The sequence below is a fragment of the Triturus cristatus genome, chromosome 2_2 (assembly GCF_964204655.1).
Source record: "Triturus cristatus chromosome 2_2, aTriCri1.1, whole genome shotgun sequence".
NCBI classification, from domain to species: Eukaryota; Metazoa; Chordata; class Amphibia; order Caudata; family Salamandridae; genus Triturus; species Triturus cristatus.
Genome location: NC_140582.1, coordinates 393277344 through 393293216, shown reverse-complemented (window position 1 = coordinate 393293216; position 15873 = coordinate 393277344).

Here is a 15873-nt window from a genome sequence, read left to right as displayed (position 1 = left end):
ACAGAGTGGAGGAGGCGGGTCAGTCTCCAAAATCTGTTTCCAGAAGTACAAAAAATTCTCCGACTTGAAAGGAGACCAGGACCCTGACAGGGCGGCATCAGTCAGACGGGAACGGAGCATCCCGTTAATTTAACTTCAACAAAAAGGAAAGCTGACGCCTCTTAGTTTCAGGAACAGATTCACGCTTTATTTGGCATTGCAAAGCTGGCAGTAACACTCTCCTTCCTGACGTGTTTCAGCTTTCTCAGAAGCCTTGTTCACAGGTGAGCAGTTTATTTCATTTGAATTAAGTCATGTGACATCACGCCCCAATAGGCAAACTGCTTGGAGTTGTACAAGTTTATCGGTCATCAATGGACCATAATGCACTTCGGTGATCAGGTAAAATATCCATCTGAGCTGCAGCGCAATGCTTTCAATAAAATACTTTGTAAAATACTTCGTAATGCTTAGAAGGCACAGCAGTCATACAGAGTTCATGATATTCTGTTGCACAATGCTGAAATGTACGAAGTGCCTGCCACACACTTTTTCCATTGTCTCATGCAGCGCAAATGTCCTGAGCCGGCAAAAGGAGGTAGAATACCCCTCTCGCTCCCTTGCACTCTTCCACTTACTATGCCAGTGTTCGGAAAATCCATTCACAGAGTGGAGGAGGCGGGTCAGTCTCCAAAATCTGTTTCCAGAAGTACAAAAAATTCTCCGACTTGAAAGGAGACCAGGACCCTGACAGGGCGGCATCAGTCAGACGGGAACGGAGCATCCCGTTAATTTAACTTCAACAAAAAGGAAAGCTGACGCCTCTTAGTTTCAGGAACAGATTCACGCTTTATTTGGCATTGCAAAGCTGGCAGTAACACTCTCCTTCCTGACGCGTTTCAGCTTTCTCAGAAGCCTTGTTCACAGGTGAGCAGTTTATTTCATTTGAATTAAGTCATGTGACATCACGCCCCAATAGGCAAACTGCTTGGAGATGTACAAGTTTATCGGTCATCAATGGACCATAATGCACTTCGGTGATCAGGTAAAATATCCATCTGAGCTGCAGCGCAATGCTTTCAATAAAATACTTTGTAAAATACTTCGTAATGCTTAGAAGGCACAGCAGTCATACAGAGTTCATGATATTCTGTTGCACAATGCTGAAATGTACGAAGTGCCTGCCACACACTTTTTCCATTGTCTCATGCAGCGCAAATGTCCTGAGCCGGCAAAAGGAGGTAGAATACCCCTCTCGCTCCCTTGCACTCTTCCACTTACTATGCCAGTGTTCGGAAAATCCATTCACAGAGTGGAGGAGGCGGGTCAGTCTCCAAAATCTGTTTCCAGAAGTACAAAAAATTCTCCGACTTGAAAGGAGACCAGGACCCTGACAGGGCGGCATCAGTCAGACGGGAACGGAGCATCCCGTTAATTTAACTTCAACAAAAAGGAAAGCTGACGCCTCTTAGTTTCAGGAACAGATTCACGCTTTATTTGGCATTGCAAAGCTGGCAGTAACACTCTCCTTCCTGACGCGTTTCAGCTTTCTCAGAAGCCTTGTTCACAGGTGAGCAGTTTATTTCATTTGAATTAAGTCATGTGACATCACGCCCCAATAGGCAAACTGCTTGGAGATGTACAAGTTTATCGGTCATCAATGGACCATAATGCACTTCGGTGATCAGGTAAAATATCCATCTGAGCTGCAGCGCAATGCTTTCAATAAAATACTTTGTAAAATACTTCGTAATGCTTAGAAGGCACAGCAGTCATACAGAGTTCATGATATTCTGTTGCACAATGCTGAAATGTACGAAGTGCCTGCCACACACTTTTTCCATTGTCTCATGCAGCGCAAATGTCCTGAGCCGGCAAAAGGAGGTAGAATACCCCTCTCGCTAACTTGCACTCTTCCACTTACTATGCCAGTGTTCGGAAAATCCATTCACAGAGTGGAGGAGGCGGGTCAGTCTCCAAAATCTGTTTCCAGAAGTACAAAAAATTCTCCGACTTGAAAGGAGACCAGGACCCTGACAGGGCGGCATCAGTCAGACGGGAACGGAGCATCCCGTTAATTTAACTTCAACAAAAAGGAAAGCTGACGCCTCTTAGTTTCAGGAACAGATTCACGCTTTATTTGGCATTGCAAAGCTGGCAGTAACACTCTCCTTCCTGACGTGTTTCAGCTTTCTCAGAAGCCTTGTTCACAGGTGAGCAGTTTATTTCATTTGAATTAAGTCATGTGACATCACGCCCCAATAGGCAAACTGCTTGGAGATGTACAAGTTTATCGGTCATCAATGGACCATAATGCACTTCGGTGATCAGGTAAAATATCCATCTGAGCTGCAGCGCAATGCTTTCAATAAAATACTTTGTAAAATACTTCGTAATGCTTAGAAGGCACAGCAGTCATACAGAGTTCATGATATTCTGTTGCACAATGCTGAAATGTACGAAGTGCCTGCCACACACTTTTTCCATTGTCTCATGCAGCGCAAATGTCCTGAGCCGGCAAAAGGAGGTAGAATACCCCTCTCGCTCCCTTGCACTCTTCCACTTACTATGCCAGTGTTCGGAAAATCCATTCACAGAGTGGAGGAGGCGGGTCAGTCTCCAAAATCTGTTTCCAGAAGTACAAAAAATTCTCCGACTTGAAAGGAGACCAGGACCCTGACAGGGCGGCATCAGTCAGACGGGAACGGAGCATCCCGTTAATTTAACTTCAACAAAAAGGAAAGCTGACGCCTCTTAGTTTCAGGAACAGATTCACGCTTTATTTGGCATTGCAAAGCTGGCAGTAACACTCTCCTTCCTGACGCGTTTCAGCTTTCTCAGAAGCCTTGTTCACAGGTGAGCAGTTTATTTCATTTGAATTAAGTCATGTGACATCACGCCCCAATAGGCAAACTGCTTGGAGATGTACAAGTTTATCGGTCATCAATGGACCATAATGCACTTCGGTGATCAGGTAAAATATCCATCTGAGCTGCAGCGCAATGCTTTCAATAAAATACTTTGTAAAATACTTCGTAATGCTTAGAAGGCACAGCAGTCATACAGAGTTCATGATATTCTGTTGCACAATGCTGAAATGTACGAAGTGCCTGCCACACACTTTTTCCATTGTCTCATGCAGCGCAAATGTCCTGAGCCGGCAAAAGGAGGTAGAATACCCCTCTCGCTCCCTTGCACTCTTCCACTTACTATGCCAGTGTTCGGAAAATCCATTCACAGAGTGGAGGAGGCGGGTCAGTCTCCAAAATCTGTTTCCAGAAGTACAAAAAATTCTCCGACTTGAAAGGAGACCAGGACCCTGACAGGGCGGCATCAGTCAGACGGGAACGGAGCATCCCGTTAATTTAACTTCAACAAAAAGGAAAGCTGACGCCTCTTAGTTTCAGGAACAGATTCACGCTTTATTTGGCATTGCAAAGCTGGCAGTAACACTCTCCTTCCTGACGCGTTTCAGCTTTCTCAGAAGCCTTGTTCACAGGTGAGCAGTTTATTTCATTTGAATTAAGTCATGTGACATCACGCCCCAATAGGCAAACTGCTTGGAGATGTACAAGTTTATCGGTCATCAATGGACCATAATGCACTTCGGTGATCAGGTAAAATATCCATCTGAGCTGCAGCGCAATGCTTTCAATAAAATACTTTGTAAAATACTTCGTAATGCTTAGAAGGCACAGCAGTCATACAGAGTTCATGATATTCTGTTGCACAATGCTGAAATGTGCGAAGTGCCTGCCACACACTTTTTCCATTGTCTCATGCAGCGCAAATGTCCTGAGCCGGCAAAAGGAGGTAGAATACCCCTCTCGCTCCCTTGCACTCTTCCACTTACTATGCCAGTGTTCGGAAAATCCATTCACAGAGTGGAGGAGGCGGGTCAGTCTCCAAAATCTGTTTCCAGAAGTACAAAAAATTCTCCGACTTGAAAGGAGACCAGGACCCTGACAGGGCGGCATCAGTCAGACGGGAACGGAGCATCCCGTTAATTTAACTTCAACAAAAAGGAAAGCTGACGCCTCTTAGTTTCAGGAACAGATTCACGCTTTATTTGGCATTGCAAAGCTGGCAGTAACACTCTCCTTCCTGACGCGTTTCAGCTTTCTCAGAAGCCTTGTTCACAGGTGAGCAGTTTATTTCATTTGAATTAAGTCATGTGACATCACGCCCCAATAGGCAAACTGCTTGGAGATGTACAAGTTTATCGGTCATCAATGGACCATAATGCACTTCGGTGATCAGGTAAAATATCCATCTGAGCTGCAGCGCAATGCTTTCAATAAAATACTTTGTAAAATACTTCGTAATGCTTAGAAGGCACAGCAGTCATACAGAGTTCATGATATTCTGTTGCACAATGCTGAAATGTACGAAGTGCCTGCCACACACTTTTTCCATTGTCTCATGCAGCGCAAATGTCCTGAGCCGGCAAAAGGAGGTAGAATACCCCTCTCGCTCCCTTGCACTCTTCCACTTACTATGCCAGTGTTCGGAAAATCCATTCACAGAGTGGAGGAGGCGGGTCAGTCTCCAAAATCTGTTTCCAGAAGTACAAAAAATTCTCCGACTTGAAAGGAGACCAGGACCCTGACAGGGCGGCATCAGTCAGACGGGAACGGAGCATCCCGCTAATTTAACTTCAACAAAAAGGAAAGCTGACGCCTCTTAGTTTCAGGAACAGATTCACGCTTTATTTGGCATTGCAAAGCTGGCAGTAACACTCTCCTTCCTGTCGCGTTTCAGCTTTCTCAGAAGCCTTGTTCACAGGTGAGCAGTTTATTTCATTTGAATTAAGTCATGTGACATCACGCCCCAATAGGCAAACTGCTTGGAGATGTACAAGTTTATCGGTCATCAATGGACCATAATGCACTTCGGTGATCAGGTAAAATATCCATCTGAGCTGCAGCGCAATGCTTTCAATAAAATACTTTGTAAAATACTTCGTAATGCTTAGAAGGCACAGCAGTCATACAGAGTTCATGATATTCTGTTGCACAATGCTGAAATGTACGAAGTGCCTGCCACACACTTTTTCCATTGTCTCATGCAGCGCAAATGTCCTGAGCCGGCAAAAGGAGGTAGAATACCCCTCTCGCTCCCTTGCACTCCTCCACTTACTATGCCAGTGTTCGGAAAATCCATTCACAGAGTGGAGGAGGCGGGTCAGTCTCCAAAATCTGTTTCCAGAAGTACAAAAAATTCTCCGACTTGAAAGGAGACCAGGACCCTGACAGGGCGGCATCAGTCAGACGGGAACGGAGCATCCCGTTAATTTAACTTCAACAAAAAGGAAAGCTGACGCCTCTTAGTTTCAGGAACAGATTCACGCTTTATTTGGCATTGCAAAGCTGGCAGTAACACTCTCCTTCCTGACGCGTTTCAGCTTTCTCAGAAGCCTTGTTCACAGGTGAGCAGTTTATTTCATTTGAATTAAGTCATGTGACATCACGCCCCAATAAGCAAACTGCTTGGAGATGTACAAGTTTATCGGTCATCAATGGACCATAATGCACTTCGGTGATCAGGTAAAATATCCATCTGAGCTGCAGCGCAATGCTTTCAATAAAATACTTTGTAAAATACTTCGTAATGCTTAGAAGGCACAGCAGTCATACAGAGTTCATGATATTCTGTTGCACAATGCTGAAATGTACGAAGTGCCTGCCACACACTTTTTCCATTGTCTCATGCAGCGCAAATGTCCTGAGCCGGCAAAAGGAGGTAGAATACCCCTCTCGCTCCCTTGCACTCTTCCACTTACTATGCCAGTGTTCGGAAAATCCATTCACAGAGTGGAGGAGGCGGGTCAGTCTCCAAAATCTGTTTCCAGAAGTACAAAAAATTCTCTGACTTGAAAGGAGACCAGGACCCTGACAGGGCGGCATCAGTCAGACGGGAACGGAGCATCCCGTTAATTTAACTTCAACAAAAAGGAAAGCTGACGCCTCTTAGTTTCAGGAACAGATTCACGCTTTATTTGGCATTGCAAAGCTGGCAGTAACACTCTCCTTCCTGACGCGTTTCAGCTTTCTCAGAAGCCTTGTTCACAGGTGAGCAGTTTATTTCATTTGAATTAAGTCATGTGACATCACGCCCCAATAGGCAAACTGCTTGGAGATGTACAAGTTTATCGGTCATCAATGGACCATAATGCACTTCGGTGATCAGGTAAAATATCCATCTGAGCTGCAGCGCAATGCTTTCAATAAAATACTTTGTAAAATACTTCGTAATGCTTAGAAGGCACAGCAGTCATACAGAGTTCATGATATTCTGTTGCACAATGCTGAAATGTACGAAGTGCCTGCCACACACTTTTTCCATTGTCTCATGCAGCGCAAATGTCCTGAGCCGGCAAAAGGAGGTAGAATACCCCTCTCGCTAACTTGCACTCTTCCACTTACTATGCCAGTGTTCGGAAAATCCATTCACAGAGTGGAGGAGGCGGGTCAGTCTCCAAAATCTGTTTCCAGAAGTACAAAAAATTCTCCGACTTGAAAGGAGACCAGGACCCTGACAGGGCGGCATCAGTCAGACGGGAACGGAGCATCCCGTTAATTTAACTTCAACAAAAAGGAAAGCTGACGCCTCTTAGTTTCAGGAACAGATTCACGCTTTATTTGGCATTGCAAAGCTGGCAGTAACACTCTCCTTCCTGACGTGTTTCAGCTTTCTCAGAAGCCTTGTTCACAGGTGAGCAGTTTATTTCATTTGAATTAAGTCATGTGACATCACGCCCCAATAGGCAAACTGCTTGGAGATGTACAAGTTTATCGGTCATCAATGGACCATAATGCACTTCGGTGATCAGGTAAAATATCCATCTGAGCTGCAGCGCAATGCTTTCAATAAAATACTTTGTAAAATACTTCGTAATGCTTAGAAGGCACAGCAGTCATACAGAGTTCATGATATTCTGTTGCACAATGCTGAAATGTACGAAGTGCCTGCCACACACTTTTTCCATTGTCTCATGCAGCGCAAATGTCCTGAGCCGGCAAAAGGAGGTAGAATACCCCTCTCGCTCCCTTGCACTCTTCCACTTACTATGCCAGTGTTCGGAAAATCCATTCACAGAGTGGAGGAGGCGGGTCAGTCTCCAAAATCTGTTTCCAGAAGTACAAAAAATTCTCCGACTTGAAAGGAGACCAGGACCCTGACAGGGCGGCATCAGTCAGACGGGAACGGAGCATCCCGTTAATTTAACTTCAACAAAAAGGAAAGCTGACGCCTCTTAGTTTCAGGAACAGATTCACGCTTTATTTGGCATTGCAAAGCTGGCAGTAACACTCTCCTTCCTGACGCGTTTCAGCTTTCTCAGAAGCCTTGTTCACAGGTGAGCAGTTTATTTCATTTGAATTAAGTCATGTGACATCACGCCCCAATAGGCAACTATAACTCACGCGACCGCAATCCTCTGCTGATGACATATGTGTCTTTATGAAAAAAAAATATTTGTAATATATGTATAGCTAAAATTTAATGGAAGAAGACATGGGCAAATAAGTGTCTAAATACAGTATTAGCATCAGCAGAGGATTGCGGTCGCGTGAGTTATAGTTGCCTGCACTAACTATAACGGGGGAATTTCAATGGTTTTTTATGAGTAAAATGTCCAGCTAACTATAACATGTGCGAAACCTATGGTTTTTTCAGTGAATTTATATATATATATATATATATATATATATATATATATATATATATATATATATATATATATTACCTACTAGCGGACGCCAGTAGGTAGTTATAGTTAGGACCTATTATCCATAGGAAAAGCATTTTGTGATTTGCCAATATCTTTGGCGCCGTTTGACAAATGTTCATGAAATTTTCAAAACAAATGTGGTGCTCTGGTCAGCTCCTGTCTTGAAAATTTAAGGATGATTCATCAAGCGGGGGCCGAGAAAAAATGGGGGTCCCAAAATGCATTTTCCCCATGTAAATTCCATCGGAAACTTAAGACATGGTTCCAGCTCGAAAAGTTGAACGGAATTACACCAAACTTGGCAAAAAGGTAGCTCTTGGTTCAGAAACTGCTCTTTTTTAAATGGTGTAAATCCGTTCAGTAGTTTCTGAGAAATTAAAAAAATTTAAAATATTGATATCTGGGCGGAACCTAACCACACATCTCATCGAGAGATGTGATTGGCTTTCAGCACTTCATCCTGGAATTGCTGGCAGCCATCTTGGGACCAATATACATGATAGCACCCCATTGAAATGCATTGTAGTGAATAGAAGATTTTAAGGGTCACCAAAAGGAGAACTATAAAGGGTGATAACGGACTTCAGTTACATTAGAATTCATTTGTTGATGGTACCATACTAATTTTTGGAATTGTGGTGTGTTCTAAGATGATTTTACCCTGTGAAAAACCTTCTGCTGGGATATCATGAATTATGTTTGAGAGAAAATTATTTTCTCATGCTTGTCCCATAGAAGTTTGGAAGATGCTCCAGAAGCTAAAATGAGAGCATATTTTCTGTAAATTCACATTATCTTTCTCAGTCATGTGAGAATGAAGTCTGACATTCTCAGCAGAACATGTACATCCAACAGGGGCAGAGACTGTCAGTTGATTCCTTTGTGTTCTACTGCAGCTTCCCAGAGTGTTCTCAAGAACAACTAGAGCGCTAACAGTCTTACGTATGACAAAATGATGGCACACCTGAAGCCATCTTGATTGGAATAAACTGGTAACACTTAAAACATTTAAATTAAAAAGGAACAAAATGAGGGGGTTCATTTTGTCATAGAAATTATGGTTATTGCTGTAGAAAGAAAAATTAGGACATGTTTTAAGTGAGATCTCAAATATCTTCCTGTTATATTTCAACAGGAGCAGCCTGTCAGTTGATTCCTTTGTGTTCGACTACAGCTTCCCAGAGTAACTAGAGCGCTAACAGTCTTACTTATGAGAAAATTATGGCACACCTGAAGCCGTCTTGATTGGAATAAACTGGTAACACTTAAAACATTTAATTTAAAAAGGAACAAAATGAGGGGGTTCATTTGACCATAGAAATTATGGCTAGTGCTGCAGAAAGAAAAATTAGGTCATGTTTTAAGTGAGATCTCAAATACTCTTCTATTTCATTAGAAAATTCAGACATGTAGACTGAAACAATCACTTTCAATGCCAGCAGTAGACTTCCAGTTAACTCCCTGGCGAGCGGCAGTATTACTACAGTGATCTAATGAGTGCTAACATTCTGAATTTGTGGCAAATGTGTGACACATCTGAATGCCTTTTTGATAGAATCAAAGTAAAAAACTGAAAGCATTTCCTACTGAGGAGACTGCAGGAAATGAGGAAATTAGGAAACTTCATAACAAATAAGTCTCCCAAGATGGCCACCAGAGAAAAAAGAGCTCAAATGTAGCACAAATATCACCCAGCTGTAGCCCACATATAGCCCAATGACAGAAGTGTGCAAAACACTTTTTATTCTTTGTTTTTTTGCAGTTTTCTATAGTGCAAACTGGTCAGGTATTGGAGCATTGCATCTTACTTGGACCCCTTATTGCGTATTTTGCACAAAGTACATGAGATTGATCTTGAAAACATTGAACTTTACAATTCTGTTAACCTTAAGTTGCTCTGAACCGGGCTTTGTAACACCCGTTATTACCTACTGCTTTTAATTAATTCTTACTGTGTGGTATTAAGAAAGAGGATTTACTGTTTTTATGTACACTTTTGTGATCTATGTTTCTATATCAGATCGAGTAAAGTTTAATTCATTTAATTGAAGTCTCCCAAGATGGCCACCAGAGAAAATGGAGCCCAAATGTAGCACAAATATCACTCAGATGTAGCCCATGTTTAGTCCAATGATAGAAGTGTGGAAAACACTTTTTATCCTTTGCAGTTTTTTATAGTGCAGGGTGGTAAGATATCGGAGTGCTTTACATGAGCATTGGTTACATCATACAAGGACAAACTCATTTTGGTTGTAGGCATGGGGAGATTAAGTGATTTGACCAGAATCACAGAATGTCGAGCTGAAGCAGAAACTCCAACTTGGTTCCCAAGTTGCAAAGCCTGCAGCTCTGGAAGTAACACCACATTCTCTCGCCTAAGCGTAACATTTAATCAAGTGGTCAACTGGATAAAAAACATAAAGATAACAAATAATTTAAAAGTGCTCTGTCACTATTTGAGAACTCAGAAAATATGTCCTCATTTTAGTTTTTTAGAGCACTAACCATAATTTCTAAGCAAATAAGACCCGCTCATTTCTATAATTTCTAAAGGAAATGCTTTAGGTATTACAGGTTTGATTACATCAAGATGACGTCAGGCGTGCCACACTTTTGTAATGAATATAGAATGTTAGCAATCTAGTTGTTCATAAGGATACTCTTGGGAGGCAGAGGTCAGGGGCATGGACTCGGAAAATTGAAGGCAGGTAGGAGGATGCAGAGGCAACAATTTGACCACACTGGGCAGGCAGGAAGAGCAGTGGCAGCACAACATGGAGGGCAGTGGAAAGAGGGCCATGGGCAACAAACCAACAATGCAGGACAGGCAAAAGAGGTTGTGGCAATATAATAGACCATTGAGGGCAGAAGGAAGAGGCATTGGTAGTACAACCATACATACCAACAGAGACGATTCAGGCAGGAAACGCCCAATGTTTTTAAGCCCAAAAGGGCTTTATTTTATCTGTCTCTTGTCTACAATCTCCTCTTTTTCTATTCAAGTCAATGGGAAAAATCAATTCCCCAGTTTTGTTTTTCAAAATCTCCCTCTTACCAAGTTCAAAATGTTAGCAAGTATCGTACATTGGATCATGGAAGGCAGGAGGAATTGGGGTAGGGACTCGGATAACAGAGGACAGGAGGGACATGGACAGGTGCACCTAACTGACCTTACAGGGCAGGCATCAGGGTTTACAGCAGCACAACACACCACACAGGGCATGCGAGACGGCATGCAGCACAACAAAACATGGAAAGCAATAGGGTGGGGACAGGACCATGCACATGGACTACAGAGAACAGAGGGGAAAGAGAGCAAGCTGACCATACTGCACAGACAGGAGAGAAAGCTGGAGTATAACGGACCATAAAGGGCAGAAGGGAGGGATAAGGGGCATGACAATGGACAGACAAGCCAGGAGGGAGGGAATAGGGGACTGCACATGAAAAGGGAGGGCAGGGGGCAAGGGGCAGGGCACGAACAGCAAGATGACCATGGAGGTCAGGCAGGCTGGGCACTAGAAGCACAACACACCATGGAGGGCAACAGTGAGACTACAATGGCATACACACAGACCATAGAGGGAAGGTGGAAGGGGGTCATTTGCAGCTAGCTGGCCACACAGGGAAGGTGGGAGGGGTCGTGGCAGGACAGAAGACCATGCATGGCAAACAAGAGGGTTAGTGGCAGCACAATTTGGCCATGATAGGCAAGAAGGAGGATGCGGGGCATGCACAAAGGATCATGGAGGTTAGAAGGGAGGGGTAGGAGCTGGGCACAGACAAGAGAGTTCAGGGGAAGGAGCCTCACAACAGACCACAAGGGGCAGGCAGGAGGAGCAGTTGTAGCACAACAGACCAGGGAGGGCAGAAGGATGTGGCAGTAAAATGGACCATGGAGGACAGGAGGAAGGGGATAGGGGCATGGAACATGGACAGGCAGGCTTGAGGAGGCAGGGAGAGGTTACAGTCATCTGCCAATGCTAGGCAGGTCGGAGGGGAGTGGTAGCTCAAGAGAAAACTCAGAGTAGATAGAAGGGGCAGGTCCATGGAACATGGTGGCAAAAAGGATGGATCAAGGGCATGCACACAGACATCGCAGGGCAGGGAAAAGGAGTGTAGGGGCAGTAAGCTAAGGACAGAGGCTAAGCAGGAGAGCAATGATGGGCAGGAGAAGTGGACTGGGACATCATGCTAAATGGAGGGCAGTGGCAGCACATCAGACCATGCACAACAAAAGGGAGGAGGCTAGTGCATGGTTTCAGACAACAGAGGATAGTAGAAAGCGGATGGGACAGCAAGCTAACTGTTCAGAGAAGATGGGAAGCCAGTGGCAGAACACCAGCCACAAAGGGCTGTAAAGAGAGAGCAGGGGCTTGGACTTGGACTATGGATGGCAAGGAGGAGGGGAGGCAAGAGCAGCAAGCTTGGGTGGGGGGCAGCACAATGCCAGGCCAGGCCCTGCTTCCAACCCCCCACCATCCATTGTGATAGGCATCTTACTTAACATTTTTAAAAATCTAGAAATTTGCTGAAAAAACAAAGATTACAGGGACGTTATAGTTAAACTCAGATTTCACTCATACATCACCACTGAAATTCAGCAGTTATAGTTATCTGAGCTAACTATAACTTACGTCCCCGCAATGCACTGCTTATGACCTCAGACATTACATCATTCATGACATGGTCAGTGACATCACTGAAGACATCACTCGTGACATCTCAAGTGATCTGTGAATGGAATGGAACTATAGTCACTAGAACTTTATTTAGGGATAGAGTGTGTATATTAACACCCCTTTTTATATCTCTTCTTTCGTGGAAGAACCTCTATAATGTGCAATGTGCCCAGATCAATATGGCCGATAGCCTTTCACTTTAAAGTAATGTGTAGTCCATTGTTTATGTTGATGTTTGCAATCGTAAGTATATTTATTATGAACAAGTCACGTTGACGAACATACAGGTACGGCGGTCACGGGGCAAGATATGCTCAAATTACATTGTGTGCATATTAACATTTGTTTTCTTTTCTATATAGTATGAATTTTCGCATCGTGACCAGGCCAACATGGGTGACAGCTTTTTGGTTTAATGTAATATGTAGTCCTTTGCTAATGTAGGCAATTGGAGCCATTTCTCCATTTAAATAAGGAAGCTACACTGACGTCTCATATCGTGATCAAGGTTCAGACTAACCAAAATGCGTGGATCGCGTCCTTTGTAGATTAAATACTTCCAAACTACAACCAGAGTGCTGATTCCTTCCTTGTAGGAGTGAGAGGAAATTAAATACAGACATTTATATACCTCTCTTGCTTCTTTCTGCACCTCTCTTGCCTCATTCTGCACTTCTCTTGCCTCTTTCTGCACTTCACTTGTCTCTTTCTGCACCACTCTTGCCTCTTTCTGCACTTCTCTTGCCTCTTTCTGCACCTCTCTTGCCTTTTCTGCCCTTCTCTTGCTTTTTTCTGTGCCTTTCTTCATATTTCTGCACCTCTCTTGCCTCTTTCTGCACCTTTCTGTACCTCTCTTGCCTCTTTCTGCACCTCTCTTGCATCTTGCTCTTCTCATGCCTCTTTCTGCAACTCGCTTGCCTCTTTCTGCTCCTTTCTTCCTCTTTCTGCTCCTTTCTTGCCACTTTCTACAGCTCTGATCTCTTTATGCACCTCTCTTGCCTCTTTCTGCACGTCTCTTGCCTCTTTCTGAACCTCTCTTGCCTCTTTCTGCAGCTCACTCTCTTCTTTCTGCACCCCTCTTGCCTCTTTCTGCATCTCTCTTTCTGCAGCTCACCACCTTCTATCAGCACCTCTCTTGCCTCTTTCTGCACCTCTCTTGCCTCTTTCTGCACCTCTCGTGCCTCGTTCTGCACATCTCTTGCCTCTTTCTGCACCTCTCTTCCTCTTTCTGTACCTTTTCGTGCCTCTTTCTGCACCTCTCTTGCCTCCTTTTGCTCTTCTCTTGCCTCTTTCTGCACCTCACTTGCCTCTTTCTGTACATTTCTTCCTCTTTCTGCACCTCTGTTGCTTCTTTCTATCCTCTTACCTCTTTCTGAATGTCTCTCTTCTTTCTGTACCTCTCTTGCCTCTTTCTGCACCTCTCTTCCCTCTTTCTGCAGCTCACTCTCTTCTATCATCACCTCTCTTGCCTCTTTCTGCACCTCTCTTGCCTCTTTCTGTACCTCACTTGCCTCTTTCTGTACCTCTCTTGTCGATTTCTTCAGCTCACTCTCTTATTTCTGCACCTCACTTGCCTCTTTCTGTACCTCTCTTGCCAATTTCTTCAGCTCACTCTCTTATTTCTGTACCTCTCTTGCCTCTTTCTGCACTTCTCTTGCCTCTTTCTCCTCTTCTCTTGCCTCTTTATGCACCTCAATTGCCACATTCTGTGCTTTTCTTCCTCTTTCTACACCTCTTACCTCTTTCTGTACTTCTCATGCCTCTTTCGGCACATCTCTTGCCTCTTTCTGCACCTATCTTGTCTCTTTCTGCACCTCTCTTGCCTCTTTCTGTACTTCGCTTGCCTCTTTCTGCACCTCTCTTGCCTCTTTCTGTACTTCTCTTGCTTCTTTCTGCATCTCTCTTGGCTCTTTCTGCACCTCGCTTGCCTCTTTCTGCACCTCTCTTCCCTCTTTCTGCAGCTCACTCTCATCTTTCTGTACCTCTCTTGCCTCTTTCTGCACCTCTTGTGCCTCTTTCTGCACTTCTCCTGCTTTTCTCTGCGCCTTTCTTCCATATTCTGTACCTCTCCTGCCTCTTTCTGCACCTTTCTTCCTCTTTTTGTACCTCTCTTGCTTCTTTCTGCACCTCTCTTGCCTCCTTCTGCTCTTCATTTGCCTATTTCTGTACCTCACTTGCCTCTTTTTGCACCTTTCTTCCTCTTTCTGTACCTCTCTTGCCAATTTCTTCAGCTCACTCTCTTATTTCTGTACCTCTCTTGCCTCTTTCTGCACTTCTCTTGCCTCTTTCTCCTCGTCTCTTGCCTCTTTATGCACCTCAATTGCCACATTCTGTGCTTTTCTTCCTCTTTCTACACCTCTTACCTCTTTCTGTACTTCTCATGCCTCTTTCGGCACATCTCTTGCCTCTTTCTGCTCCTATATTGTCTCTTTCTGCACCTCTCTTGCCTCTTTCTGTACTTCGCTTGCCTCTTTCTGCACCTCTCTTGCCTCTTTCTGTACTTCTCTTGCTTCTTTCTGCATCTCTCTTGGCTCTTTCTGCACCTCGCTTGCCTCTTTCTGCACCTCTCTTCCCTCTTTCTGCAGCTCACTCTCATCTTTCTGTACCTCTCTTGCCTCTTTCTGCACCTCTTGTGCCTCTTTCTGCACTTCTCCTGCTTTTCTCTGCGCCTTTCTTCCATATTCTGTACCTCTCCTGCCTCTTTCTGCACCTTTCTTCCTCTTTTTGTACCTCTCTTGCTTCTTTCTGCACCTCTCTTGCCTCCTTCTGCTCTTCTTTTGCCTATTTCTGTACCTCACTTGCCTCTTTTTGCACCTTTCTTCCTCTTTCTGCACCTCTCTTGCCTCTTTCTATACCGGTTACCTCTTTCTGCACCCCTCTTGCCTCTTTCTGCAAATCTCTTGCCTCTTCATGCACCTCTCTTGCCTCTTTCTGCACCTTTCTTCTTCTTTCTACACCTCTCTTGCTTCATGCTGCATATCTCTTGCCTCTTTCTGCTCTTCTCTTGCCTCTTTCTGCACCTCACTTGCCTTTTTCTGTGCCATTCTTCCTCTTTCTGCACCTCTATTTCCTCTTTCTACACATCCTACCTCTTTCTGCCCCTCTCTTGCCTCTTTCTGCACCTCTCTTGTGTCTTTCTGCCCTTCTCTTGCCTCTTTTTGCAGCTCACTCTCTTCTTTCTGCAACTCTCTTGCCTCTTTCTGCACCTCTCTTCCCTCTTTCTGCAGCTCTCTCTCTAATTTCTGTACGTCTCTTGCCTCTTTATGCATCTCTCTTGCCTCTTTCTGTACCTCTTTTGCCTCCTTCTGCACCTTTCTTGCCTCTTTCTGCTCTTCTCTTGCCTATTTCTGCACCTCACTTGCCTCTTTCTGTACATTTCTTCCTCTTTCTCTACCTCTCTTTCCTCTTTCTAGCCTCTTACCTCTTTCTGCACCTCTCTTGCCTCTTTCTGAATGTCTCTCTTCTTTCTGCACCCCTCTT